This window comes from Chelonia mydas, chromosome 10 (assembly GCF_015237465.2).
Source record: "Chelonia mydas isolate rCheMyd1 chromosome 10, rCheMyd1.pri.v2, whole genome shotgun sequence".
Lineage (NCBI taxonomy): Eukaryota > Metazoa > Chordata > Testudines > Cheloniidae > Chelonia > Chelonia mydas.
Window position 1 is genome coordinate 57,977,209 of NC_051250.2, and position 15,703 is coordinate 57,992,911.

At 41.7% G+C, this 15,703-nt stretch overlaps 1 protein-coding gene across 6 annotated transcripts in view; it reads right to left on the bottom strand.

Moving 5' to 3' along the window:
- The window catches only part of CGNL1 (cingulin like 1), a 108,580-nt gene that overhangs the window by 71,908 nt on the left and 20,969 nt on the right, over positions 1-15,703 (bottom strand). The window contains exon 1 of one of the 6 annotated variants that reach the window (XM_043524139.1): positions 5,207-5,372. The exons of the other annotated variants lie outside the window; for them this stretch is intronic. The gene's annotated coding sequence lies outside the window, so the exon portion shown is untranslated. Of the gene's footprint in view, positions 1-5,206; positions 5,373-15,703 lie in introns of those variants that run through there. 6 annotated transcript variants of the gene reach the window in all.

Below are 15,703 nucleotides of genomic sequence, written 5' to 3' on the forward strand. Positions count from 1 at the left end.
TAATATTGCATAACTTGAAAACTGCAGGTAAAATACTGATTATAATAAAAAGTATTCTTGTATTGTCTTAAATGGTTTAGGTATTTTTATTCCTATTTATTCAGTTAAGTGTGTCTGTGAAAGTGAATAGTGACGTGCAGCGAAATGAACTTATATGATACACAAAAGTTCAGAGTCAACGTGTGATGAAACTGAAATGAACATCTGACAATTGATGTGGGTCGGAGGTGTAATGCTGGTGTAGCGAACACTGGTGCAACCACTAGTTTTTCAGACATCAAAGTTTTTAAATATAACCCTTATACCATGAGGAAACTGTTGGGATTCAAGTATTTTTTGATTTAACATAGCTATTATTCAGGATTTCTCTAGCTTTTTTATTGGAAGTACATACCCCTCCCACGCAAATGTCAGACTGCAGCCAATGATTAGCATCAGCCCTACCAATAAGAGAATGTTAGCATGCCTCAGGAGAGGAAACATATAACCAGCTATTATTGGCTTTTAGATAGCTGAAGCAGTGGAAGAAGCTCCAACATCCTCATGCTTCCAAGCTCTGCTTTTATCTGTTTGGCTTTCAACACTGGTTTTCAGAAAAGGAAATGTGTCACTGTTTCCTATAGCTTTGCTATCCCGTGGCCTGCAAAAACTTTACTATCACTCCATCACATTTTAGTCTTAGGGCTTCTGAAAGCAAATTCCTTTTAGATCTATTACCTCATCTGCAGAACCCATGGTGCCACAAATATTGATTAATTATGCTATCAAAAATTAACTAAACAATCCTGCCATTGCTGTATCATTGCTTTTGGCTTGCTCCAGAAAACTCATCACCACCATACAGCATTGCAAACAGATTCTCTGCTGAGCAGTGGAAATGGAAAATATACTGTGAATATTCCCAAATTTGATATTTCAGTTATACCAGCTGAAGCACCAATGCTACTAACCCCAGATTACATGCACCAAAGCTGTTTTATTTCAAGGAAACATCAAACTAAAACAAACCTGAACCATAAAAATTAAAATGTGTTTTCTTTAAGAGCTATTGCTTTTGTTTTTACTTGAATTGTCTCTTTAAATATAAGATGTCCATAAGATCACCTACAGGAGGGATGGGGACAATAATTACAAACCACAGACAGAGTGCCAAATGCTTTAGTCTGCCAGAGGAAGATGAATTGTGGGTAGAAGGATTGTGGGTATGGGTAGGTCAGCACTACTGAAGTAAAAATAAGCAGTAAGACCCTTTCAGAGTTATGGGGCCTTTTAACAGGGCTAGGGCTCAGCTGCATCTGTACCAGACAGAATTTGCCTCCCCAGGTGAAGGGAATTAAGGGTAGTTATGTGACAAAGTGTAACCCTAAGAAGCACTCAGTGCCAACTGGCAAAGAGTACACTGTTCTGTAACAGTAACTCCTGACAGGCCTGAAAAACTCAATGCACCCACACATTGCTTTTATAATATTTATCCAGGCAGGATCAAGTGAGATCTCTAATAATAGGTTCTGTGATACTGATACTCATAATTGTTGCAAGATGTATGTACGGATATTAGTTGTCTATATATACACTGGAAAATATGTTTTCAAGTCTGAATCAAAACATGGGTGTCAAACAGGTTTTTTACCAGACAAAGGATGTATATTCACCTGTTGGCCTCAGTTCACATGTAAAACAAGCACTGTATATGAAGGCAACATGGAGCCAGCACACCAGGGAATAAACCATGGTGGGGTGGGAGGTGGGGGTGTCAGCCTGACTCTAAGGACAAAACAATGAACTTAGGGGATATAAGGAGGTGGCAAAAGTCCTTCACTGAGGAAAGCAAAAAGGACTGCGTTTTATGCATTCATGAAAGAGAAAGCCCAGCCGTGTTGGTTGGAGACATTGGGAGATTGTTTTAGGTGAGAAACTACTTTAGACAAGGGTTTAGCCTGTTAAAGTTAACTTTAGATTCTAGAAAGCACATTATACTGTTTTATGTGAAACCATTTGTTTTGTTTGTTATCCTTACTCATTATCTCTTAAATCTTCACTTCTGTTAAGAAACTTATGATTGTTTTCACTATAACTGTATCTTAGTAGTGTGATGTTATATAGGAGCTGACTCTCAGTTGAATCAAACAAGTTTGTGTGTACGCTATCCTTTGGGGTGGCAAATCTGGTAACTTCTGAGGGTGTTCAGTGATTAAGAGCTGGACGCTACAGGGGAAGGCTTTTAAGGGTCTCAGAGATTGATTGCGTGCATTGGTACATTGGTTGCGTGCATTGTTAACCTGCAAGGTAAAGTAAGGGCTCCACCAAGAGGAGATTGTCTGGGTGGCTGGGAGTCCACACCCAGTTAACCACAAGCAAGTAGCTCTCTCGCTGAGCAGGTGGGTAACAAGGTGATCAAGAAAGTGTCCCTCAAGGTCACCTGACTGAATCAAGCCTGCTGAGAGATCAGAGCAGCCTGTGGCTCAGATAGCAGGGAGAGCAGATCTGTGAGTTAGCACTCCATTAAGAGCAGGCAGCCCAATTAGGAGCTCAGTCTGGGAAAGTATCGGAAGAGCTCCAGGAGGAGAACACGTGGCCATTTTGGATTATGGGCATATAGGCCAGGTGTTTAGTTGTTCCAGGGATGGTCATACTGGGTGGGCATGTGTTCTCCTATATACCATTTTGTGTGGGAGTGCAGTGTCCCTTTCCGACAAGGGAAAGAAGAGACTGATCAGAATCCAAGAAAAGGGCTGAATACAAGGTGAAAGAGAACAGATCTTCAGAGGGAAGGTTGTGCCCACTGGAAGAGTCTGGGGAAGAAGACTTGATCTTGACTGTATACTGGACTTTGAGTCAGTGGCGGATTAGCCACTGAGCCCATGGGCCCCGGCCAACTGGGGGGTCCCGGAGCCCTAGCCGCTGGGCAGAGGAATCCCCTGATCCCACTCCATGGTAGCAACACTGGGCGGGGGAAGCCCCTGAGCCCCGACCCTACTCCCCAGCAGTAGCGCCAGGGGGGTTAGGGTGGGGGAATCCCCCCAGGCGGCCCCGGCCTGACCCCGGCAGAAGCCGTGGGGTGGCAGGGGAAGGTCCCAGAAGCACTGGGCAGGCAGGGCAGGAGAAGCCCCAGTGCCCCGACCCTGCTCCCCCGCAGAAGCACGGGAGAGTTACGGGGGAAGCTCCTGCACCTGGATCCCTGCTGCAGCCCTGGGACTGGAGGAGCTCTCACTCCCTGCTGGACCCCAGGGCTGTAACAGGGGACACAGCTTCTCCAGTCTTGGGGTCACAGTGAGTGCAGGGAGGCAGAAAGGAGCAAAAGGGGTTGTGGGGCTCTAGGGTTGCCCACTCTGACTGAAGCTATTATGGGAGATTTTTTTCTTCCAACATAACAATGTCATTTTCTTTAAATATCCTATTAAAATCTCCTGGATTGCTTTCAATAGTCAGCAGGAGATTGATTCCAATTCCAGGAGACTCCAGGCCAAACCTGGAGAGTTGGCAACCCTAAATGGGGGGACCCTGGGTGGAACAGGAGTGGGCCCTGAGGAAGGGGCAGAAAGGGGTGGGGTTCTGGGCAGGCCGCAGGCGGATGGGGCAGAACAGGGACAGGGTCACAGGCAGAAGGGGTGGGGAGGGGTCCCCCACACTTGCTCTGGCCCAGGGCCCCAGGAAACCTTAATCCGCCTCTGCTTTGAGTTAAACCCTGGAAAGGGTGAACTTTTAGACTTAGCCAGGGGGCTAAGTCACTGCAGCAGCCTGACCGCTCTGTGAGTACTGGGACAAACACTAAGGGGAAACTGAGACAGAGCCCTCACTGGGTTCGGCGAGACCCCATTATAGACCCTGTGACTGTTAAGTCAAAGACAAAAGCAGAAGAGGAACTGCTTCAAAATTACTATGGCAAAATAATTTTAAATTTGCCATTGTTTAATAGACCTCTATCAGACAGGTAAAACCATTACACTTTCCCTGCTACCAATGACATTTTTCCAGTGAAATAATGGATTTAAATATTGAAATTTTTATACTGCAAGACTGGTGCTTCATTTTTTCCTCTTTGAGGTATCTGTCTTTAGGAAGCAATGTATTAGTGGAAGATGCAAACAGACATCCATAAACAAAGGTGGCAAAACACAATGGTGTAATGCCATTGATTTCCATAGTTACATCACAGACCCTAGCCAAACTTATGTGTTGCATATTACACAACTCTCTCGGTCCACTCTTGCTGCTACTTGTACCAGTGAAGGTGCTGTTCATATCATATCTACTGGCAGTGGTGCTCTCTCCAAAGAATTCTTCTAGAATAGTAAATAATTGCTGTAGATTACAATTAATACAGAACTCTGTACAAAGCTGTCACAACATAAAAATTAGAAGAACAAGCATTTGTTGCTCCCCTTTCATCTCAAACCCAGCACAGACCAAGAGCTTATCTGCAGTGAGGATTTCAGCCATTGGTGGCCCGCCACTGATATAGCTGCGCATATCTAGTGTAGAAATGCAAAACCATGATTAGCACCAGTGCTGCTTATACTAGTTTCAAGCAGGCTTACCTCAGTCAGTGCCTGGACACCAACAGCTATACCTTGGGCAAATCCCAAGTGCAGACAAGGCTTAACATACAGACAATTTTCATAAACTCTCATAAGAGCACCACTGAGGGGAGACTATACCACTTGGATTATAGCAAATATTCCTGACAACAGCATTTCATCTAGCTCTAGGGTTGAGTTGACTGATATACTAGCCAAAAGATACTGAACCAAAGTGCCTCAGAATGGAGACTGATTAAATGCCACATGCTACTCAAAACTGACAATCGATGGGAGTGCTCAGAACAACTAGGAATTCCTCAGGATATAGAGCTCAAATCCCATAAGCTGTCAGAACTGCTGTCCTGTGCCAAAGACCCACAAAACGATCCTAATCAACCCATTTTCAATCTTTGTGGATCTCTGAGAATAGCATGCCAAGAAGCCCTGGGTAACTAAATGCTCACCAAGCCCCAGACCAACATTAAAAAGAAGTACGCAGGAACCCCAACCACAGATATCATGGCAATAACAGAAAATAGAAACCAGGGCTACATAAGGAAGTGAATGGAAAGAGGGATTCTTGGGTTTTCCAAGAGAAGCATCACAAGATGTGTCAGGAAGTCAAATGGCCAGAAGGGATGCACAATAAAGACATCAAAACAGAAAACTTTAACAGTTTCATTCACTTCCTGTATCTCAGCAAGAACTGCCCCTTCAGATGTTATGACTGACAGGAGGGTTTCAGACAACATGCAGAATTTGATCCATTTTTTCAGACTAAAAGGACAGTTCAGCTCACCATTAACCAGCCAACCAATCTGCTAGTCACCAGCCAGCTAAACTTCTTCTCAGTGGACACCCTTCCCACCTTGGCCTAAAACCAGCCACAGCTCCTAGTCAGTCTCAGGGTCCCCTTCTCCCAGGGCATTGGGAATTTGTCCTATTTAGCAATTTGACAGGTTTCAGAGTAGCAGCCGTGTTAGTCTGTATTCGCAAATAGAAAAGGAGTACTTGTGGCACCTTAGAGACTAACAAATTGTTAGTCTCTAAGGTGCCACAAGTACTCCTTTTCTTTTTGCCAATTGTTGCTCAATACAGCTTGTCTCCCAGCTCTGATGCCAGAGGGCCAATCGACGGTCCAAATGACACAAACAAAGACAGCCTCATTGACCAAATTTTTCCTGGACTGTAAAAACATTGGGTAAACTAGCTACCATTTCTGCCAGATGTTGTTAATTTCAATACAGGGAAATAAAATAAACAACATGGAATTTGAATTCCCTTTAAGACTTCCAGGAACACGAGGAGTCATTGAACAAAAGAAAGGGCGAAACAGGGAAGGCCAAGGGAAAGGAAAAAAATGCAAGAGGATGAACAATGGAAGGAAATGACAAATTCTCCTAAGTTTCATTTTTTCAGGTCTCCAATTCCATACGTTTCCGCATAATATTGGAGTTTCCTTTCTCATTGTGTATGATAATATCTCGCAACAGCTACACAGCTTCCAGGTATTATGATAACAGAGATACAATGACAAATCTAATACAATAGACATTTGCCTCATCATACTGAGTCTGATCCAAAGCACTTTGAAAACACTGGAGAGACTCCCACTGTTTTCAGTGGGCTTTGGATCAGGACCTTAAAAAGCAACATTAGCACTGAATACTTGTTGGCTAACAAAGCATGGAAGAAAAAAAGATTATCTACACAGCTCAGTAAATTCACAAAAAGCAAATAAGTAGATAAGAACCAAACGGCACTAACTACGGTAGCAAGTCTCTGGAAGAACAAGACAGAACCCAGATGTTCAGGCTCTCAATCCTGTGCTTTAAACTCTAATCCATGCTCCCTTTCTCTGAACACATCATGGTCTTGAAATGAACTGAAAAACTGCAATGACAGTAAAGAGTGTTTTAAATACTTTAGTTAATATTTTCAGAAAATGTAAACAAATGTAGAAAAATGTTTAACTCTAAAAAAGGAAATCTAGTTTGCAGAAACCAATAAGTTGTAACAATACTAGTCTCCTCAAAATCAACTATGGCATATTTGCATGTATTTACACAGGAGAAACATGCTTAATATTTAATTAGCAGGATGTACATGTGATTCAGGGACCAAAGTGTTAATATGCATGAAACAGGCTCTTTGTTGACTTTAGCTAGACAGCAAAAGCCACCAATGGCAAAACAGAAGAAATGCAAACAAAACTACTCAGTACTTGAAAGCTTTCAATAGCATACTAGCAAATGTGGTTTGATATTACAAAACCATGTGTTTAGTAGTCCTCAAAGAAGAGAAAGAAAGTTATTACTACTGACAAATTAAGATTAACAACTAATCTCCACAAGAAAAAGATATGAAACTTTAAGGCTATGTCTACACTTTAAGGTCTCCCGTGTAGCCACTCTATGTCAATGGAAGAGAGCTCCCTCGTTGGCATAATTAAACCACCTCCAATAAGCAGCAGTAGTGGGAGAGCATCTCCTGCCGACATAGCGCTGTTCAAACCAGCACTTCTGTCAGTGAAACTCATGTTCTTTCTCACACCCCTGATCAACAAGTTTTCCTGACAAAAGTACTAGTGTAGACATAGCCTAAGAAATGATCATGCAAATCAAACAACCAGGGCTGGCTCTAGGATTTTTGCAGCCCCAAGCAAAAAATATTTTTGGCCGCCCCTGCTTTTTTTTTCTGCCCCTCCACCCCCAGCTCTGTCCCAACTCCACCCCTTTCCAACCCCTTCCCCAAATCCCCGGCCCCGCCTCCTCCCTGGGGCGTGCCGCATTTCCCCCCCCCCATTGCTTCCTGCGGCTCCCCCCCACACCCCCCGCCCTAGCTCACCTTCGCTCCGCCTGCTCCCCTGAAGACGCCGCCACTCCACTTCTCCCCCCTCCCTCTCAGGCGAGGGAGAGGCAGCACGTTCAGGGGAGCAAGCGGAGCGGAGGTGAGCGCAGGAAGTAACGGGGGGGGGGGGGAGGGAGGTAGAGGAACCGCTCCCCGCCCCAGCTCGCCTCCGCTCAACCATCGCCGCCTCCCCCAAGCGCACCGCTGCTCGGCTTCTCCCCCTCCCTCCCAGACTTCCAACGCATGAAACAGCTGTTTCGTGCGTGGCAAGTCGGGGGGGGGGGGAAGTGGAGCGGCGGCGGCGAGCTGGGACAGCGGGGGCACATTTCGAGGGGCGGCATGGCTGGCGCTGGAACGCCGCCCCTAGAAACGTGCCGCCACAAGCACCTGCTTGTTTTGCTGGTGTCTAGAGCCAGCCCTGCAACCAACATAAACAATCAGAGCTTAAAATTCTCAAATCATCACCAACGAATGTTTTCTTTTTGCAGTGAAACTTCTGAGTTTCACCGCAAAAAGTCATTGGCAAGTAGACGCTTCCACAGTTTTTGTGCAAAAAAGGGACTTTTTCCACTTTAAATGGCAAGTGTCCTAACTCAATGGACATGGGGAGTAATCACTAGAGGTAAAGACACTTTGTAAAGGTATGGGAAACCTTAAAGGTTAACATGGGGAAGACTGCTGCTGTTTCAGTTCTGTACATCCATCTCCAACACTATCAGTTTGGCACCTTTCACACACACCGCTGCTATTCAAATGGAATAGTTCTCTTGTGTCATATAAAGGGACTGAGCTTTTTTAGAGTCACATAATAGGATTTGTTTCAAAGGTTTAATAAACCGTTGTTAAAAGTGGAAAATGATACAATAAATTCCATGGAAAAATTTAAAACTGAAACATTGCTCCATTTGGAAGCCCATGGACTAAAGATGCTCTCGCTTATTTTTCAACCAGCTATAATAGCAATTAAAGTGTGCTTATTGCTGCTTCAAATAAATCATTACCTTGAAACTTTTAATGGTTAAAAAAAACAAAACCCAAATAGTCACAGAGAAAGAACTGTGCTTAAAATTAAATGTGCATGCATCTTTAAAGCATTGTTGACCTCAATTTGTCTCAAACCCTTCTAATTCAGAGACACTATTCATCCTCTTCTGGTTGTATTTACCTTCCTGTACGTGCAGCAACAATAAATATTCAGATCCTGTACTTGGTATATCCTCAGAACAAAAATTTGTGTGAAGAATGTGGATTTGATTAGATTGCTCCGTATCAGAAACAAACAAAAATACACCCAATATTATTAGCTTGGTTGTAGATAATATACAAAAGAATGACCAGTGTTATTTCTGGAATGCAAACACTGGTATCATAACAAGTTTTTCTGCATAATTTGCAACAAGAAGTTTGTAACTGGCAAAAATTACAACCCACTGAGAACTACAAAAAGTCTTCCTTCACGCATTAGGTATTTTCAATTGCTGTTTGGGATGAATATATTCTCCTTTCAGAATGTCACCATAATATTATGTATACGTTAAACACCTCATAAATATTGAGTCACAAATTTTAAAGAGTACCTCAGAGAACAATAACATAACTTTATACAGATTGGTAATTATGGTTTGTTATAGACATGAAATAACACAAACATAGGTCTTTTTTGTGAAAAATTATTGAATCAACTCCTCCATATAGGTTTGCATCACTTAAAAAATATTCAGAAGTTTTATGATCTTCTTACAATTTACTCTCAGAAAGAGCTACTATAGCATTTTTATTGAGAAAGAAAAATGCCACAACAGCACTGAATTCACCAACCATGGTGCATGGAGGTATAGTCATAGTCATACTGTATTTTAATAGTACTTTCATTCAAGATTATACAGATCAAAATCAAGGTGCTTAATTAATGTATGTCCAGAAATAAAAACTATCTTTGCCAGTCTGATAACTGAAAGGTTCTGCTTGTAAATTGTATTTTGTAGCTTGGCATCTGTCAACTGACAAAAACCAGACCAAACCAAACCTAACCATGAAATATACAAGCATGTTGAAATGTCATTAAAAATGTAGGGAAATTGTACATATTGGGTTTTATTTTAAAACCTTTATGAAAATACACTCTTTGATACTTTATGTCACAGTTTTAAACAGATGTTCCTTGCATTTAAACTTTCAGACAGAAAACTAACTTCTAGTGCTGATAATGGATTATTTATATTGACATACAAGGCTGTGCATCAGATGCAATATGACAGGACGGTCTTTATTTCGTTATTTGGTTTGTGAAAGGAGGTTAAAAATATTTCTTTTCTTTAGTGGGTCAGTTATTGTTTTCTTACAGTTATTTGTTAAAGAAAAAAAGCTATGTTTATCAAGGAAGACAAATTCAAGGTCTGGGATTTGTCTCATACTAACTACTTTTGGTTTGAGTATCACATTTTTGCTATGTAGTTTCAAAGGAGTAAAACTGAGTGGTGCTCTGTAAGGAAAATACACAAAGTTCTTTTCAAATGCATAAGAGATATGATTTTCAGTAAAGATCGGAGCAGTGTTTTTACATAACTTTTCATGACACTGATTTTTAAGATCACTATTTTCATTACCTAATAAAAACAAATTCCTCTCTCTTGTTTGTGAAGTAAAAATTATCACAAGGGTGTGTACTGATTCAGCTGCTTACGGGAAGTAATTAATTCTAACAAATTGCTTACTTTTCAAAATATTCTACTTGCTGCAATTAAATAGAAAATGTATAGCCCAGAATAGACAACCTCCAACATTTTTTGAAGATCAAAAATTTAGTTGCAATTTAGAACAATAAATTTTTTTGTTTTCTGGCTGGCACCATTGTTCCAGTGCTTCATGTTATGCCAAATTTTATTGAGCAACACTTTCACCTGGAGAATTTGAAAACAGTCCAAGAAAGTAATAGCTTGGCTTTTTGCAGTTGTATTGTATTGGACTAAGCAGCTGGATTTACTCACCAACAAGCTTTCTAAATCCAATCATCATCTCAGGTTAGTCCAAATTTTACAGGGGCATTAAATTAAAGATCCAGGGGACCTACTCAGACAAGAGTGAAGCCAGTTCAACTCCACTGATACTACCAAGCAAAGCCATTGCAAACAGAGGTTATGTCAAAAAAATTGTCACACTACACAGTTACTTGCCTTTACTTGTAATTTCAGCCAAAGGATTCTATTTAATCAAAGCACCTCAATTAACATTTTCGGGAGGAATGAAGGAGATGGATTTCAAAGTGAATTTATCCCAGATTCAGCCATCATTGGGCATGATCCTGCAAATAGGACCTTGTATATGGTCCCTTCCTCCCACCTGGAGTCCCTCTGAAATTTGGGTGGGAGGAAGTGTACAGGCACATGGTTCTGTTTGCAGCATCAATCCCATTATTTATGGGACTGTTTATGTGAGAGGGCTGCAGGATCAGGTACTTAAGTAGTTCATAAAATGCCATTTTGCCAGCTGCTTACTTTGGTTCAGATGAAACCTATATTTTATGTCAGTTTGTATTATAATCCCCATTATAACACAGGGGATTATAAACATTTCTGTGGGGCTAAACCTTGGTACTCACAATCTTTTCTTTATTTAAAACAAAAATATTTGAATCTTTTACATAATTGTATCACATTTTTAAATGCTTACCAGATCTGGACAATATTTACCAAAACCCCCCACAACATTCTCATTACTCAGAAATTGTTTAATTTTTCAAATGAAATTGTTGATTTTTTTTTTTTTGGCAATAATAGGAACCAGACCTTTTTCTTGTTTATAAAAAGAATTTATCCAGATAAGCTCTAATGTCTGAAAATTCAATACTGCTCTTTATAATGTATGTTCTTCTATAGCAGATGGTTCCTAGGATGTGATACGATAGTTCATAAAGCACTCTGGCAGAGGCACACTGAAGGTTTAACTGGTCAAAAGTCCATTTTAAAAGTGCTAGAAAACATGTTTCTTCGCAGCTGCTACTAACTTTTTTTAAAGGCAAATGACATGGACTTTATGAGACGCTGCCTTACAAGAAATAACTTTTTGAAATCCTGTAATTCAGAGCCCCATGCTCTCCTCCATGGTTACCCACAGAAGAGAGAAGCACTGTCATGCAACATGCTCTCCCCCCCACAACACCATAGAAGCCCATCCTCCATGGAGGGTCTGCAGGTTCCCACCTTCATGGAATTGAAGGGGGCAAGTAATTGTGCCAACTGGTCTCTCGCAGATTTTCCTGCACCAAAATCTGCAACCTCAAGCTATATTAGATTGTGTTGCTGCTCCCTTCACACCATGTACCACCTCACACTCTTCCTAGGAGGAAGGGGGGATAAATAGGAGGAGTTAGCCACATCGTGGAGAGAGACAGGAAACAGCTTCTGCGGGAGCCATCTGTGAAGATGCCCCTTGCCTTCTGCAGATTCTCCAAGGCTCTCACTGATCTCAGAGGATTTGCAGATTGAGTCTTCTTATATGGGAGAGTCGGGGGCAGGACATACCATGCCCCTTCAACAGAAGAGTAGTAGTAAACCAACTCCTGTAGAGAAGAATGGGGCCCTAAATAGGGTTCCAGGTATCTGGTTTTCGACCGGAACATCCAATCGAAAAGGGACCTTGGCAGCTCCACCAGTTGGTGTGGAGCTGGCAGGCTCCCTACCCGTCTCCATGTGGCTCCCAGGAAGTGGCCAGCACGTCCCTCTGGCTCCTAGGCATAGGGGCAGCCAAGGGGGCTTTGCGCAATGCCCTTGCCCCGAGCACCAGCTCTGCAGCTCCCATTGGCCGGGAACCACAGTGTTCAGTGGAGTGAGCAGGGGCATGGCCTTGGAGAAGGGGCAGGGCAGGGGCAAGGGTGTTCGGTTTTGTGTGATTAGAAAGTTGGCAACCCTAGCATTAAATCTTTACATGAATACTAACAATTCTGAGCCGTTAGGGTCTAGCATGGCAAATGACATTCAGTTACATGGTAGTTATTTTCAATAAATCTTTTAGTTTTTGTGCTATTTTATGGGAGAGAGAGAAAATAATTCACTGCCCATAGTATTTAACTGCTGCAGTAACACAGTATTTACTATATCAGGTTAGACTTCTGACCATCAAGTCTAGCATCCTACCGCAAACAACTACCTAATGCTTCACTTGATGAAAAATGGGAAATTAGACCAATGGGTTTTAAAATATTTGCTTCCTTTTGTGAGCAGCCAAAAAAAGCTTCACATCCCAGCTTCTCTCCCTACCCATATGAAAGGAAAAACCCTGTAACAGATTTCATACTTGCAAAATCATGGGTAGCTAGGAGCCCTGACCATACCGCATGTATTATTCACAACTCAGAAAGCGGCAGTACTACTTCCTCACTGAAAGATTGATGCTTGGTATCACACACTGATGGGAGACCACATCGAGGCTGAAGGCCACCTTGAAGACTGGGATGGTTTATGACGACAGGCAGAATACAAGCATACTACTATTAATTCTACAAACTGCACACAAAATTGCATTAGTGTTCTATATTCTGCACAAAATGTTATAGAGAGATGAGATCACTTTGAAACGGAGCATTGATGCCCCTTCCATCCACCAACTCGACAAATAAAACTCTCCTCACAATCCTGAAACTTCTAGAAAAGGAACACCTGCCATTCCCAGCTACCACTGAACTTAAACCAGGGCCAGTCCTGGGTTTTACAGGAAACCTATGTAAAGTAACCCCGCCTAGCAATCACTTCATCGATGACCAGGTTTCCCATCTCTACACAATCATGTTGTCCTGGACTCCAGCTGCATTTTTGTAACCCCTCATTGTACCCTTATGAAGGGGTCTGCTCCCTTATCGACCCTCACCCTTGCAAGAACCAGAAAGCCAGGAGATTGAGCCAAAGCCAATTTTCCAGATGGGAAGCATAACTTGGGAATTAATTCTCTGCTACGACATGCAGGCATCAGACAGGAGAGCCTGAGCTGGGCCTTGTTACTAGGTCCTGTGGGTGAGTAACGTGGGATCTCTGGAGAAGTTGATCCCTATTCACTCACAAATGACTATGAGCGACCATGAATAAGGTGGAGTCCAATGTGTGGAATTTTGTGCAGATTATTTAATAAGAATTTGCATATAACCATAAATTTCAGCTGTGTAGACACAGTGCTGGTGAAAGACACTGAACTGGGTGCCCTGGTGAATTAAGCCCTCTGTTTATCCAACAGGCCTCAGCAGGGCTATCTTCTCACATACACTGCCCTGGAAGCATGCATGCCTCAGTCCAGATCGGGAGGTAGAAGAGAATATCTTCTAGAGGAACAGGGGTAGTTCAGTTTCCATGGTCTACGGCATGCAGTTCTTGGCTTCTGCTGACTCTGCCAGTTAGTGTAAAACTAAAGCTGGATAGAAAACAATCTTGCCCTCCTGAGAAAAATTTCAAATTTTTGAAAAACTTTAATTACTATTTGGGATGAAAGGTCAAAAAGTGGAATGCCAAGAAGTCAGGAACCATGGGAGCCCAGGGAGGTTCAAGCCCTGTGATGTGGGAGCCGAAACTGAGACCCTCCAAACTAATCACACTATCCCTACTGGCAACTTACGAGTGAAAGGCTCAATAGCACCTTAGAAAAGCCCTGAGTAAATCCTAATATCACACCTTCAAAAATGAGGACAGCTATCTGGAAAAAAATGGATTTATTAAATCAAGTTCTGACCTTTAAGATGCTTGCACAAACAGGTTGGTTCACTCTCTGCTCACACAGGCAAAATCTCCTACACCCTGCTTTTAGTCTTCCTCAAACTCAGTAATTAAGTGCACCACCCTGTTCTTGAAGGAACAGCTCTCATTAACCAAAATACAATTACTATACATATAACAATAAAGCAAATATTAACATAATATCCAACTTCACTTCTAAATACAATATTTTCCAGTATGAAATCAACTGTAACTATTCTGAAGTCCTCGCACTTATGACTTTTCCCTACATGGGTTTGAACATAGGATATTTAGATCATAGCACAGATCTCCTGCACTTCAACTATAGGAGTAACACTTGTGGGGTAGGCACATTGTTATCTTCTATTAAGTCCAGCATACTGTGGGAGACACAAGACATACTCTGCCAATGGGTTACACAACTGAAATATTGGGTGTCAGGATTTCTGGTTATGTTCCTGGCTCCCGGAGTAGAATATAGTCACACCAGTGATTAGAGACAGCATAGCCAACTATAATGATGACCCTCTTTGAGTTATCTGCAGGGAATGAACCTGGGACCTCTGGATCTAGAAGTATGAGCCTCTACTACTTGAGCTAGAGAATCAGGTCCATTAGCAAAGAGGTAACAGAAATCACACAAACCTGTATGAGTCTAGCCACTACAATTGGTTGGGTATTTTCCATTAAAAAATGGTGGTTTTGTCAAAATCTTCAATTTTTCAGTCTCGAAAATCAAAATGAAATATTTGATTTCAAGTCAATTCAACCCAAATTGGAATATTTTAGTTTTTTAACTTACCCAAAACATTTAGTTTAAAATCAGTTCAACAAAACAGTAAGCTGCATTTCCATATCAGCTCAATCATGTACAGGAGTTGTCGTTCAGGCCCCATATTCTCCTATGGGCCAGGCTCCATGGGGGACAACCTCTCCCAGAATTGCAATGCAGCTTTCCCTTTGACCAAGCTGTGTGTTACCACCATGGGAGTCACATGACTCTAGGTTCCTTATGGGAGATATATAGTCCAGCCATGGAGCCTGGCCCACAGGGGAGAATGGGAGCATCAGGCTCCTGAATTGCATCTCTCCTAAGGCAATGTGACACTATGGGAAAATGCAGTTCAATATCGAACTGACTCAAAACAGTTTTCTTTAAACTACTATTTCTTTAAATTACCCATTTTCTTTACATTACTAATATTCAATCCATTAGTTAGAATTTCAGTACACTTGTCACAAGGGACAATACAGGAGACTTATCTATTGGCCTTGCTTACTGCAAAAATTAAAGCTTTATTTTTTAATTGTAACCTCCTGACTTTTTCCTACAACACACTGAATTATGATGTATTACTGTCATGCTATTAATTTTATATTATTAAATAAAAAAGCCATCATTTTAATCCAGAAAAAAGGACATTTCCAAATACACCAAATGTTAATCAAAAGCAAATCTATAATTAAATTAAATTCTACCAATTTATAAACCATCATGAATCTAAAATGTAATTGTGAATACAATTTATTCTTCTGTAATCTTTCTGTTTCTATTCATCCTGGTCTACATACAGATTTTGTTATCAATATAATAGCATTAGCTGGGGCTGGGTTGTT